Source organism: Ambystoma mexicanum, chromosome 3q (genome assembly GCF_040938575.1).
Source record: "Ambystoma mexicanum isolate Mex_15411 chromosome 3q, UKY_AmexF1_1, whole genome shotgun sequence".
NCBI classification, from domain to species: Eukaryota; Metazoa; Chordata; class Amphibia; order Caudata; family Ambystomatidae; genus Ambystoma; species Ambystoma mexicanum.
The window spans coordinates 120,720,925-120,736,837 of NC_090926.1; positions in this window are offsets into that span (position 1 = coordinate 120,720,925).

Here is a 15,913-nt window from a genome sequence, read left to right on the forward strand (position 1 = left end):
CCGCTGGGTAGATGTGTTTGAGTCTTACAGGGGTATAGTGTGTCCTGTGTACTATTTCAAAGTGTATTAGTTTGTACCTAGAGTTACATGATATGTGCTTGGTCAGTGTGCAAATCTGGGTCCATTCGTGATCTTCTATTTGCTGCCCCAGATATTGTTCCCACTTATTTTTGGCTGTGTGGTTTCCTGCTGGGCGTGTTTGAACTATGGTTTTGTATAGGGCAGAGGCTGTGATTTTCTGTGTCCCACCTGTAAATATATATCCGAGCCCCATGTTTATCTCTGGTTCGTCTGGGAAGGTGGGGTATGCATTGTGTATGGTTGCTTTTACACACATACATTGTAACTTATGTGTGGTTGTATTTCCCACTATATCCTTGAGATCTTCCCATGTCGCAAAGCGCTTGTCTGGGAATAGCTGCCCCCATTCAACAATGCCTCTAGTAATCCAGTGTGCGGCTACCTCACCATCCAGGGTGAATGGCGTATGGGGGTCAGCCCAGATCGGCATACTCGAGTGGTATAATCTGTCTGTACCAAAAATATCGGCTATTCTGGCCCACACTGTGGTCGTTACCTGAGTAGGGTCTATAGAGTTGTGGTGTTTGGGGCCTGATCTCATAATTTTATGCAGCATTATGGTTGATGCTCGTGTACACAGCTCTTGAGGTGGGCTCCCCGGGTCGAGAAAGTTTGTGGCCCAGTGGGCAGCATAGTGTGCCTGTGCTGCCAGGTAGTAGAGCTCTAGGTCCGGTGCCATCCGCCCACCCCATGGAAATGTGTCTGTTAATGTTCTCCAGCTTAGCCTGGGATGTCTTCCCCACACAAATGTGATCCAGGCACTCTTCATTTTTGTGAATAGTGCACGACTTGACCAGACCGGCACCGTATTAAATAGATAGAACAGTTTTGGAAGTATTATCATTGAGATGGGGAGGGCGCTCCAGTGTTTCATCTTTGCGCATAGGGTATCAGCTAATGTGCTGTAGTTTAAGGCTCGGGACAGTTGGGCGGTTCTTGCCACGTATGCTCCCAGATACAGTATATGCATCGGGCTCCAAATGAGACCATGTAGGTGTTGGGGTTCTACTGTGTTTTCTGTGAGTGGGAACATCTCCGATTTATTGGTATTGAGCCTTAGGCCGGAGTAGTCACCAAATTTCTTAACTTCTGCCAGTACTTTGCCCAATGCACAATCTGGGTTCTGGAGATGCAGAAGAATATAATCAGCATATAATGTTATAATCTGTAGTTTACCCTCAACCCACAGACCATGTGAATTGTAGCGAGCCCTGAGGATGTCAGCCAGGGGTTCTATTACTAGGGCGAATACATTAACCTTAGGGGTGACAGCGGACAGCCTTGTCGGGTGCCTCCTAGTAACTCTAGCATGTCCGTTAAAGTGCCATTCACTCTTACCTTGGCGTAGTGGCGTGCATATAGTATTTGGATCCATTTAATGAAGTTGGGGCCTAATCCGTAATTTCGTATTACCCCGAATAGGAAAGGCCAGTAGACTGTATTGAATGCTTTTTGCATATCAAGAGAGACCGATATCCCTTGGGTTTTGGGGATATTGTCACCAGGATTTTGTGGCACAGTCTGATATTCAACGCTGTGGACCTACCTACAATAAATCCAGAGCTTGGTCCTCATGAACCATGTAGGGCATTAGTGGGGTTAATCGGGTTTCCAGTATCTTTGCGAAGATCTTCGCATCAGTATTTATTAGTGATGTCAAAAAACGAAGTATATTGTGCCTCCTATTATAATAAATATATTAATATTGGCCTACGCCAAGCTGCTCGAAAGTCACTTGCGAATGAAATATGTGTTGCAAGGTCCTGACCTTAAATCCATGTAAGCTGCCATTTTAGGTCAAACCGTCATTTTAGGATTTGTTGTGTAAAAGTCAGCCTGTGAGCTAAAATGGTGGACGATGTCATTCCAGAATACAACATGGCCGTCTTGACCTCTGTACATAGCTAATATGTAATTTGCCTGCAGGCCACTTGTTGAGGTCATGAACTGAGACCTTGTCCTTCATTGACCTATGTGTAGAAGGATTACTCGTGCAATGAAACTAATCCACGAACATATGTTGAGACAATGTATTCAAATACTGAATGAAGAACATCTGTTTAACTACATTGTATTAATGTTTAAGAAGGCCTGCATGGAAAACTTCAGAATACACAGTTATTGCATACGCTTGTTGATACATGTATTACAGGCAAACCAGTGATATGCGGTTATTTGAGACTTGGCACGAACCCTAGATCGGTGATGTATTAAAAGGAATATTAACCCGAAGTGGGGCTGGACAACGCACCCACTAAATGTATAAAAAGTGAAAGCATTCTAATGTACAGCGTCTCTCACTGAACACACTGAACCACGCTGGAGTTCGTTGTTTTGTACTGAGGGCCGATAGCTATCTGATTTTGCTCTGTTTTTGTAACTGGGTTCAGTATAAAATAAAGTACTGTGTATGTTCCTTTGTAACCCGTGTTCGGTGTATTTCCTTTTGGGGTACTCAGCCTCGATATTCTTATTTCTGTTTTCACAGTTGGCGCCCGAATAGGGACCCACAAGATTGATGACGGATTGTTGAAGGTTGACGCACGCTATCGGACCGGGATCGGACGGTGTGACATAAGGGGCCCCCTGAATGAGACGCGACACCTCAACAGCGCTGCACGACCCGATCCTTGGATGATAAGCGTGTGGTCCGAGACGGCATCTTGACAAGGGTCCAATTATCGAGGCTGGCAGATTTGCCGAAATCACCATACACGAGGTAAGATTAGTTAGGTAAGATTCTTAGAAGTACCGATCGGTCCTCCTTAGGTTTGGTCAGGTGAGTCATGACCCAATTCTTAATTTAACCCTGAAAATTTTAATTTTGGCGCATTGTATCTGCAGACACAATTATTGACCAGGTAACACCAAGAATTTGAGATATGCCTGGGAAATTGTCTACCTGCTTTAGGGAATTATTCCGCAATGATAGACAATCTTTGGAATTTAGCCATCCCGCACCACAGGAGGGGTCGCCGGCATGTACTATGTACTGTAAGTATGGCATTGGAAGTATAGTATTTAATGATATTTGGCACATGCAAACCAGACATGCCTCCGAACTTCAGTGGCCAATCAATGGTAGTTTCAAGATCCCTCGTAATTGAATATTTGGAGTCAGTCTTGTTAAAGAAAAAGGCTAGACCTTCAGCATTTGATGTTTTGCAGAATTGGAAAAGAGAAGTGTTGCAACAACTTAAAGGTAGAGAGAAACATACACGTTGTCATAAAACAAACGCTGAAAAAGCATTGTTATATGACCAAAACAAACAGTATGAGGCGACTAAAAATATGGATAGGGCTTTCTCACTTGGAATTCAGAAAATCTATCTTTCTAAAGATCTTCATATTTCTGATGAGTTTATTGACAAAATATTAAATGAACGAAGGCCTGGTGCCTCTGCGCCGCCTCCGTATGTTCCTCTTCCCACTGCTGCACCTCTTCCTGCTGTTATTCCTGCTCCTCCTGCTCAACTTGTTGTTCCTATTCCTCCGGTTTTTGTCCCTCCACCTGCTCCTGCGCCTCTTTTTATCACACCAGTTATAGTATCTCCATCGAATTTGCCTGCTCCCTCTCTTCCAAGTGGTCCTGAGCCGCTTGTAATCGATCGAGGTACAGGAACAAAAGTTGTCACTCGCAATACTGTACCGCCGGAGAAGAAACGTGAGTTAATTGCATGGGCTAAGCATTGTATGGAGAAGGATGATCAAGCTAGCGTTTTTGCCACACTTTGTAATACGGATAATTTTCCTGAGAAAAATGTTTTTATTGAAGGTTTAGGGATTCAGTTATGTTTAATGTGGGGAAGATTAAATAATGCGGATGATCCGCAAGGGTTAAGGGATCTAAATACTCTAGCGCTTTCTAGAAACACTGTGGAGAAGGTAAATAAGCATGTCGAGAGGTTATTTGGGTATAGAAAGGAGTTAGAAAAGTTACAGAATGAGGATGATGAAGAGGAGAATATGTATGTACAGAAACGGTTCCTTCCGTGTCATAAACCGATATCGGAGGAAATGCGAATTTGTAAGAAAGACGCGATTAGATGGATTTCAGACATATCGATAACTCCAGTTGAGGTATATGACACATATAGTCAATATACGTTAGAAATGCAGAGGAAAGTGATACAGGTAATAGTAGAATACCTGCAGGATGAATGTGTAAAAAGGAAGATTAGTTGTCCCACAGAGTTATTGAGCATTTATAAGAGAGCTTTTTCAGTTCACACTTCTTCGACTGCTTTAGCGCTCGACTTGGCTCTGTTGCTTAGTAAGCGTTCGGAGTCACCTATTTCTCAGTTGCCTATGAGAGAGGTTCCTCCGACATTTGTCCCGAAGGTTGAGGTTGCGGCCGATGCTGTAAATAATATAGTCGCTGTGAACATTCCTGCACATTATGTATCACAGTTTGTTCACGTCCCGTTCACAAGACAGGAAGTGAATACTATTAGGCAATCTATCCCCGATATTAGGAAAAATCCGACAGGGTTCTGTAAAGAGATAGAATCCGTTTTGCAGTCCTTAGTGTTCACCTTAGGTGACATTGATTTGTTGTTTCCTGTAATCCTGCCCGTAGATTTATGGAAACAAGTTAGAACTATTGACGATGTACCCGGGTTGGGAGATACATGGGCGAATATAACCGGACTCGATGGGGAAAGGCCAGTAGGCGAAAGACCGCAACAGGTGATATTAACTCTGCCTGAAAGAATCATTGCTAAATTAAAAACCATAATTCCCGAAAAGAGAATTATTTGGGACAAGCTTACGGCCTGTGTCCAAGGAAAGTCTGAAGGTGCTACCGAGTTCTTTAATCGGTTCGAACATGTATTCTCGGATTTCAGTGGAAAAGACCTAGGCACAGAGTCTGGGAAAAGATTATTTGTGGACAAATTTGTACGTGGATTGCTGCCTGACATCCAGTCACGGATTATGTCTTCTGAGAGCGCTTGGCAGGCAAAATCACAATCAGAAGTACTGCACATGGCTCAGTACTATGAGAACCATGTCAATAATGAAAAAGATAGGATTGAAAAACAGAAAGGCGATTTAAAAAATAAAGTGCTATTGCAGCAAATTGTTAGAGGCCCCAGAGGGGGTAGTTCTCAGGTTACAGGTCAGTATGTCCCACAGGGGAATGTGCCCTTGGGTCCTGTGAATATTAACCAGTGTGCTTATTGTCGTCAAGAGGGTCATTGGCGAGTACAATGCCCCGTCCTTCAACAAAGGTTGAATAATACATTTGGTAATATGGGTAGGCGATCCAGAGGTCGCCCGGGTTTAGGGGGCCCTGGTAGAGGTCAGTTTACACAGGACCCTCAGCAACCTTTTTCGCAGGACAATCAGACTCTGAGTGTGGACACCAGGAATATATTTGATCATCCTTCCGCTGCATATTTATCTGAAGCGCTTCCTTTTGATGATATTCTGTTTCGTTAGGATTGCCCAAAGCAGGGTTTGGAACCTACACCTATTCCCGTCAATCAGAAAGGTCCCTACGTTGAAATGGTGGTAGGAAATAGGAAACATCAGTTTTTGATAGATCCTGGAGCACAGAAGGGTTCCATTGATCATTCGCGGGTTCCAAACATTCCACTGTCAGACCAAACCAATGTTTCTGTAGGGATTTCCGGTACACCAGTTGTTTGTCCGGTTTCTATGCCGGTACCTATTTCTTTGGGTCCCTTTACGGACCAGTGTCCATTTCTGTTGACTTCGGATTGCGGAGAGAACTTGCAGGGGTTGAATTTGTTAAAAGAATTAAATGCAGTGATTTATTGTTCTTCTGATGGAGTGTGATTGACAATTTCACCACAGCAATTTTCTGCCTCGCAATTTTTGACTAGACCTTTGCCTCCAGAATTCATTGATGTACCAGAGAGCTTGTGGGCTGCCGACGACAATGATGTTGGTGTTTTACAGATTGAGCCTGTTAAGATAGTTTTGAAACATGGAATTGAGCTGCCACGCATTCCCCAGTATAAGATTTGGGCTGAGGGCGAGCAAGCTTTGAAATGTATTGTTTCCGATTTTGTGCATCGCGGTGTGATTGAAGAAATTTCAGGAAGTTTGTGTAATAGTCCGATTTTACCCGTGTACAAGAAAGGCGATAATGTAATTCCATTCCGTTTTATAATTGATTTACGTGACATTAATAAAGTTGTGGCACCACAATTTCCAATTGAGCCTGATGTAACGACAATCCTAACCATGATTCCAGCTACAGCTACTTACTTTAGTGTAGTGGACTTAAAGAATGCGTTCTTTAGTATTCCTATACACAAGGATAGTAGATATTTGTTCGCGTTCACCTTAGGGGGACGCTCGTTTACATTTACTCGTGCACCTCAAGGGTACACAGAGAGTCCTAGTATTTATAGTAGGGCTTTGAAAGAACAACTTTGAATTGCCCTCTACCTGTACTTTGCTTCAGTACATTGATGATTTGCTTCTAGCTGCTGACTCTGAGAGTGCCTGTAAGGAGGGCACTGTGTTATTACTTATTCATCTAGCTAAGCATGGTCACAAAGCTTCGCTTAAAAAAAATCAATATTGTTGTCAGGAGGTCGCCTATTTAGGTTATCTCATGTCAAAGGAGGGAAGAACATTGACACCTGAAGGAACAAAACTCATTTCTGGCATGTCTTTCCCAAATACGCAGAAGGAAGTTAGGGCCTTGATAGGTATGGCTTCTTACTGTAGGTTGTGGATCCCAAATTTCTCACTAGTGATCAAACCGATGGTGGCTTTGACAAAGAAGGGCATTTCTCCGGCATTGCCATGGAACGCGGTACACCAGCAGTCGTTTGACTTGCTTAAGACTGCATTATGCTCTGCACCAGTTTTGGGCACACCAAACTATGAAAAGGCCTTTTGTTGTTTGTGCATGAATGTGATGGATGTGCTTTGGCTGTATTAATGCAGGAACATGGAGGGAAGAATAGGCAGTGCGGTTACTATTCTTCCGCCCTTGATCCTGTAGCATGCACTTTGCTAAGATGTTTGTGCGCTGTCGCTGCTGCTGTCACGTCTCTAAAACAGAGTGAGGGAATGGTCCTAGGCCATAATCTAACCCTGATGGTGCCTCACTCTGTAGATGTTCTATTGAACCGAACTCAAACTCAACACCTCACTTCTGCACGGTTGACAAGATATGAATTGATCTTGTTTGCTCCTCATATTCAAATTAAGAGGTGTTGTGTCCTTAATCCGGCTGAACTCCTACCTTTTCCGCAAGATACTACTTGCGGCGATGAAGAGTCACATGATTGTTTGTATACGACCGAACAAGAAACAAAGGGTAGAATTGATTTGAAAGATACTCCTTTGGATAATCCACAAGGAGAGCTGTTTTGTGACGGCTCCTGCTTTAAACTTCCGGATGGTACATTCACAGCCGCTTATGCAATCACTACATTGAGTACGGTTGTGGAAACTAAGAGAATTACGCATAATTCTGCGCAGGCCGCAGAGATTATAGCATTGACCTGAGCTTGTGAACTTTCCGATGGGCTTGCAGTAAATATATATACTGATAGTCAGTATGCCTTTGGGGTGGTTCACAGCTTTGGGAGACTTTGGTCAGAAAGAGGGTTCCTAACTTCACATGGCACCAAGATTCAACATGGCTCCCTAATAGTGCAACTACTCTCAGCGCTTGCGCTCCCTACTCAGTTAGCAGTTATGAAATGTGCAGCACATCGAAAGATTGTAGATGATATTGGAAAAGGGAATGCTTTCGCTGATCAGATAGCTAGACGAACTGCCACAGATCTCTTCATGGAGATGTATGTTTCAAGGGAGACTGTAGATGCCTATGTAATGGATGATGGTGTTGGGTCTGTACGGGATATCCAAGCTGATGCCACAATGGAAGAGTCTAACAGATGGGCTGTAGGCTTGGGGAAACTTGATGATGATGGGTGTTGGGTGGACATGGTCGAAGGAAAATGGCTGTTACCTGACGCCTATGTCATGATGATGGTTGTCATGGCACACGGCCCTACACATGTTTGTGCCCAGCAGGTTACGGAAATGTTAGAAAAGGTTTGGGCAAATGACAAGATTTTGAAAATTGCCCAGCGCTATGTCCAGAACTGCATGATTTGCCTACAACACAATGTGCGAAAGGGGACATCAACTCCAAGGGGAAGTTTTGGCCCACCTTCTGTCCCCTTCGAAGTTATTCACTTTGATTTAATTGAAATGGAACGATGCAACAATCTAAAGTATGTCCGCATGGTCATTTGTGCCTTTAGTAAATGGGTTGAGGCTTTCCCTGCCGAGAGTTATCTGGTCGGACAATGGTCCACATTTTGTCGCCGCTGTAATTCTACAGATATGTACAGCGTTTCGAATTGACAAACGGTTCCATTCAGCCAGACATCCTCAGAGCGCCGGACTAGTAGAAAGACACAACGATATCATCAAGAACAAGCTCGCTAAGACGTGTTCCGGCACCAAACTAAAATGGCCAGACGCCTTAGCGATAGTGTTACTAGCCATGCGTACAACCCCTCAAACTAAGACTGGGCACTCTCCATTTGAGGTGGTAAAGGGGAGACCTGCCAATATCTGGAACCTTCCAAAATGTTGTTCTTTAAAGAATGTTGAAAATGTACTACTTTCAGATTATTGTAGCCAATTGACTAAAAACCTGTATTTGATTTATCACCAGGTACGAGAAGCTTTACCTGTGCGATACGAGGGCCCGGGCCAAGGCATACGGCCTGGGAGTTGGGTGCTTGTCAAATCATTTGACCGCACCTCCTGCCTCGCACCTCGCTGGCGTGGGCCATTCCAAGTCCTGTTGGTCACCCAGACAGCGGTGCGGGTAGCTGGACGAAAGAACTGGATCCACGCGTCGCACATCAAGAAACTTCCTCGCCCTGTGCCACACGCTACAGAAGAAACAGAACCCCTCGCTAATATTACAACCAATGATCCCAAAGCAGTAAGCAGCACTGAGAGTGTGTCGGAGAATATCTCTGAGCCCGGGAGGCTTGGGGAAGCTGCCATTTTGTCTCCACACTCTCCACAAATTTTGCACCCGGAAACGGCTGTTTCAAATTCAGCCCCTTCATTTGCCTCCGGCACGTTGCTTCCAGCAGGAAGTGACGACATATTGTTTCCGGATCAATCAGTACCAGGAAAAGTACGATATAACCTGTGACCACGAAGATAGACTTACGGCACGGTTCGGCTGGGCATTAGGAGAAGGAAAAGAGTCATTGAGCGCTTGCTTTTTGGCCACATTTGAGAAAGGGGATTCTGGTGGCTGGGGTGATGGAAGGACTAAGAAGTCGCTCGACCGGGAGGTAGCCAGCAACAAACTTTGGAGTTTTCGTTTGAAGACTATGATGCCCACCACCGCTACCGCTCGTGTGGGACTTGTAAATAAGAGGGTGACCAACCGGGACAATGGACAAAATGCCTGGGCCCCGAAAACCTATTGCTGTATTCTTATAATGATATTTGGTTTTTTAATAGTCGCTGCCTTAGGGTTATGGTACCTCGAGGAAACTCACTCTTTAGAACTTTTGTTGCCTACTGAAAGTGCACCCATTGTTCCTACTCCCTTTGTACAATTGCACACTTTATCCCCTCGGGATTCCCAGCACAGACAAAGGTACCACAATAACACTCTACTACTTATCATGAATGCTACACATGCCATTTTTAATAAATCCAACTGCTGGGTCTGCTCATATTGCCCACAACACAGGGATAGGGGGCTAGGTTGGTATATTCATCCTTTACCTTTGACAACTGCCTGCTATGCTTCTCTTAGAGCACTGTTCTTTGGCCGATGGAATGATAGCATCTCAGGGAACTTTGATGGCACCAATTTGAATAGTTTTTAGAAACGTGTTTTGACTCGCTGGGATGCTCGCTTTTTTGCAAATAGGAGTAAACCTAATGTTGCTTCTATTAGGCCTTCAGACAAACTGTCTCGTCCTTTCCAATCTTTGATATCCTTTAAAATGGCTCTGATAGGCAATAAGGATGCCATGCCTTCTTCTTACACTGTTATCCATAGCCCCGATTCAGTTTGTTTTTGCATACAGAGGAATAGAACTCAGTCAATGGGAAATTTTTTAGGTTGTGCCAACATTGCAAATTTGAAAGGGGAGAACAGACCTTTGTATGTAGGCAAACCTATCTACTTTGTCTGCGGTAATGTAGAATTGCCATGGTTGCCCAGTGATTGGCAGGGAACCTGTTATTTAGGGATCCTGTTACCTGGGATGTATATAGCTAGTACAAAAGAAGTTTGTTTCGAAGGCTCGTCCACGGCGGAATGGGAATGGTGAGACCCCAGCACAAGTCTTGGGAGATATAGCTAAATCAGTTTTGCCATTTTGGGGGCAGATAGCGAATTCAGAAGATATCAGAAAACTAGCGAGAGTACTGGAGAGAACCATCAACCAGACCACAGACATACTCTATAATATGACGTTAGAACAAAAGGCGATAAGATTAGTAGCACTTCAAAATCGAATAGCATTAGATGTCATTCTAGTTGAGCGTGGTGGAGTATGCAAATTAGTAGGATCCGCTTGCTGTGTTTTCGTACCAGATTCCTCCCCAACTATCTTCAAGGCAATACAGAATCTGCACGTCCTTAGTTCCGAAGTGCATGTTCCCAAGGGAAACTGGGATCTGAGCGCTTGGTTCTGGGACTTCTTGCGATCTTGGGGTTGGATGGTGCTTTCGGTCTTATTGATTATTTTGGGAATACTGTTGTTTCTTTGTTGCTGTATTCAGTGTCTGCCTGGTATGTGTTCGATACTAGGGGGATGTTGCTCACAAGCGATAGATTCGATAGGACATAAAGTGTATGCCCCAGATAAGACTACCAAAAAATACATATTGAAGGATATTTTAGCAAAAGACCTAATGGTAATAATATTTCTGATAATGATTCAGGGTGCATAGACAATGATGCATGGAGTTATTTGCAAGGAGATCCAAAGTAGTTTTCAGCACTTGGCATAGGCCAAAAGGAGGGTTTGTTGCAATAGAAAGTATATTTATTATATTAGCCTGCCTCCACCGAGATAGCCTGCCTCCATTGTGATAGCCTGCATCCACTGTGTTAGTTTGCCCTGTGTATCTAACTCACGCCCAGTATGTTCTCCTCGCTCCTCCACACCTGCCTACTATATGCGCTACTAACCCTCATGATCACACTACTCAGCCACAACAGAGACCACACTCTCGCCCAACACTCACAGAGAGACCCAACTATAATGGACCGTATGCGCACGCCCACACTTCTACCACAACTCACGGCACTGACACCAGACGCGAACCTCAGATTAGGCAGAGTCAGAGCCCGCACAGCTCCCTTCATACGCCAGGCCAATACTGCACACTTAACACTCAGAAATTACAGACTCAGCTCACGTACCACGAAGGTTAGTACACCACACCATCAAAGGAACTCTACCTCATACCACAGGAGTAAGTCTACAATCAATATACCCAGCAGTAATCCCTGCGCCACTATTAATGATACCACTACACCAAATCTTCCTACCATGCGACCTCAGAACTCCGGCCATACTCCATACAAGTGCGCTCTCCTCAATGTTAGATCCCTCAATGCCCACGCCTTAGAAGTACATGACCTACTTACCTCCAATGACTTAGACATACTGGCCATTACCAAGACATGGCTTCACCAAGCGTCCGGCCCTGCCATCACTTTAGCCCTACCTACAGGGTATGCCATCATCAGACAAGATAGAATGACCAAAACAGGAGGGAGGGTTGCCCTTATACACAAGGAAACCCTACCCATTAGAACCATACCTCATCAAGAGGACGGAAATGTTGACATCCTTTCTATCAAACTAGCACCATCACCTAACTGTACTATTAATATCCATACTATCTATCGTCCACCTGGCCCCTCCACCAACTTCCAAGGGCAAATTAACCACCTCATAGGAAACAACATTAAGAAATCCACGAAGTCACTCCTCTTAGGAGACTTAAATTTAGGACTCAACGACCACAAGGACAAAGCTGCCCTATCTCTAGCCAAGGACCTCCACAACCTAGGATTCTCCCAAAAAATCGTAGCGCCCACTCACGCCAAAGGGCGCACCCTAGACTGGATCTCTGACCACAACTGCAACATAGTAATCACCGCCAACACCAGCCTCCCATGGACAGACCATAACCTCATCCTATTCGATATCCCCTGCACTGTAAGCAGTAGAGTGCCCACCAAAGCTGCGACTACACTAGCCAGAAGTGCCAAAAAATTTGCAGCAGCTAATATCAGTGCACTACTCAACATGCCCTGTCTAAAGCCCCCTTTCTCATCAGACCCTAATACAGTCACTGAAATATTTAAAGATTCTATCACAAGGGCAGTCAACACTGCCGCCCCCTTAGAAAGCAAAAAAGAGAAACAATCCTTCCACTCCAACTCTTGGTTCTCAGAGGATCTCCAAGCAATCCGCACAGACAAACGCCAAGCGCTCAAGAACTGGCAACGTAATTTCTGCGACAACACAAAAGATATATTCAAAACCATAGCCAAAAAATACAAAAAGGCCATCTTCCGAGCCAAATCCAAAGCCTACAACCAACGCATCACGGCGGCCAACTCTCAATCTAAAGAGCTATTCTGTATCTTTAAAGAACTAACCATACCGCCCACTCGCCCAGACGAGATCATCAAGGACGAGGCCTGGTGCACAGGCATACAAACAGCCATGCTAGAAAAAATAAACCTCCTCCAAAAAAAGATATCACACCACTACAACTCCTTACCTAAGCAAAGTTCACATGCACACATGAAACATAGTGTCAAAGCCAACAACATACCCAAGTTCACTTTCACCGAAATCACCAAAACTGAGGTCATCAACATCCTCAAACATCTCAAACCGTCACTCTGTAAGGGTGACATATGCCCCCCAAAAATCATCAAAGAATGTGCTGAGCAGCTCGCTCCTCTCCTCACTGCGTTCATCAACGCATCATTTAGGTCAGGCATAGTCTCAGACACCCTCAAAGAGGCCTGGGTGCGCCCCCTCCTAAAAAAACCCACACTTGACCCCGAGAACCCTAACAACTATCGCCCCATAACCACAGTCCCATTCCTTCTAAAATTACTTGACAAAGCCGCACATATACAGATACAACAGTACCTAGAATCCAACGCAATTCTAGGCAAAAGGCAATCTGGATTCCGTAAGAGACACTGAACCGAAACCGCCCTTCTAGACCTAAAAAATGAAATCACTAACATCCTTGACAAGGGCAAGCCTGCCCTCCTCTTCCTCCTCGACCTATCAGCAGCATTTGACCTAGTAGATCACGACACTCTCACCAATCATCTAACAGAAGCAGCACACTTTTCCAACGACGCGGCCTCATGGGTAACTTCCTTCATACAAGGCAGAGCTATGAAAGTCTTCTCCAACACAGCTCATGCTGCGCCATCCATCATTCATTGTGGGGTTCCTCAAGGCTCCTGCACAGCCCCTATGCTATACAACCTCTTTACTAAGCCCCTATTCGACAAACTGGACGCTATGGGGATCACTTACACGAACTACGCTGACGACACGCAGATACTCCTGCCCCTGACTGGTAACTATCATCAAGACTCCACCTCCCTCCAACTAATCTACTCTACCATACAAGCCTGGATGGCCACCAACAGACTCTGCTTGAATGGGGACAAAACTGAAATCCTCATCTTAGGCCAGAAGCCCACCCTTGCCAACCTCAACCCACTTTAAACTAACTTTAGCATAGACAACTGCACTATCCCAGTCCTATCATCAGTTAAAACACTAGGAGTTCACATAGATGCCACCCTATCTATGGATAAACAAGTAAGCGCAATGGTCTCGGCATCGGCATTGAGCACTAAACTCATCAATGCTATAAAACCGTACCTAACAAAAGAAAACTGCCTGTCCATCGCAAGAGCCACTATTGGAGCCAAACTGGACTACTGCAACACGCTCCTAGCCGGCACCTCCAAGAACAACCTAGCAAGGCTCCAAACCACCCAAAATAATGCTCTCAGAGCAGCACTCAGCATACCTAAAAGAGAGCACATCACCCTAGCCAGGAAAGCCGTGCATTGGCTCCCAGTCAAGGACCGGATTGCTTTCAAAATCCTCACCACAATGCATAAATGCATCAACCTCACAGCACCATCCTACCTAGCTGACACACTGTCTAGATCCCAATCCACAAGACCAACCAGATCCACATACGCCAACCGTCTCACCATACCACGCATCAATAGATCCAAGGCAGGAGGTATAGGCTTCCCATACCTGGCACCTAAGCTTTGGAACGCACTGCCCACCAACCTCAGAGCAGAATCATCCCTCCTCTCCTTTCGGAAACAACTTAAAACTGCTCTCTTCAACTAACTTGTGCACCTGACCACCTCTGTGTTCTCTATGTACATGTACTTAAGCATAACCATTGCCCAATGTAACCAAGGGCACAACTGCGTGTAACTAAGTTTAAGAAACACTGTAACCAGCGCCACGATGCCTTCGGTCTGATGTGCGCTTAACAAATGTGAATAAATAAATAAATAAATAAATATTGTGCCTCCTATTGTAATAAATATATTAATATTGGCATACACCAAGCTGCTCGAAAGTCGCTTGCGATAGAAATCTGTGTTGCAAGGCCCTGACCTTAAATCCATGTAAGCCGCCATTTTAGGTCAAACCGCCATTTTAGGATTCGTTGTGTAAAAGTCACCCTGTGAGCTAAAATGGTGGACGATGTCATTCCAGAATACAACATGGCCGTCTTGACCTCTGTACATAGCTAATATGTAATTTGCCTGCAGGCCACTTGTTGAGGTCATGAACTGAGACCTTGTCCTTCATTGACCTATGTGTAGAAGGATTACTCGTACAATGAAACTAATCCACGAGCATATGTTGAGACAATGTATTAAAATACTGAACGAAGAACATCTGTTTAACTACATTGTATTAATGTTTATGAAGGCCTGCATGGAAAACTTCAGAATACACAGTTATTGCATACGCTTGTTGATACATGTATTAAAGGCAAACCAGTTATATGCGGTTATTTGAGACTTGGCACGAACCCTAGATCGGTGATGTATTAAAAGCAATATTAACCCAAAGTGGGGCTGGACAACGAGCCCACTAAATGTATAAAAAGCGAATGCATTCTAATGTACAACGTCTCTCACTGAACACACTGAACCACGCTGGAGTTCGTTGTGTTGTACTGAGGGCCGATAGCTATCTGATTTTGCTCTGTTTTTGTAAGTGGGTTCAGTATAAAATAAAGTACTTTGTATGTTCCTTTGTAACCCGTGTTCGGTGTATTTCCTTTTGGGGTACTCAGCCTCGATATTCTTATTTCTGTTTTCACAGTGACAGTGGTCTGTATGATCCGCATTCTTCTGGGGGTTTCCCTGGCTTAAGCAATAATCTAATTACTGCTTCCCTGGTGGTTTCGGGCAGCTCCCCGTTGTTTAAAGCTTCCACCCATACTGCATATAGCCTGGATACCAACAATTGACTGAATTCTTTAGAAAATTCCGTCCCGAGACCATCTGTACCTGGCGCTTTGCCATTAGGTAGTGTTTTTATTGCCTCTGCTATCTCAGCCTCGGTGATCAGGCTTTCTAGTGACTCTCTAGTAGCGTCGGAGAGTAGTGTCGGTATTTGAGCGAGGTAGTGGTCTATCTCCTCTTCAGTTGCAATACACTGGGGGGAGTACAGCTTTTTGTAGAATTCATAGAATGTTTCCTTCACCTTAATATTCTCTGTGGCCACTGTACCATCCGGTA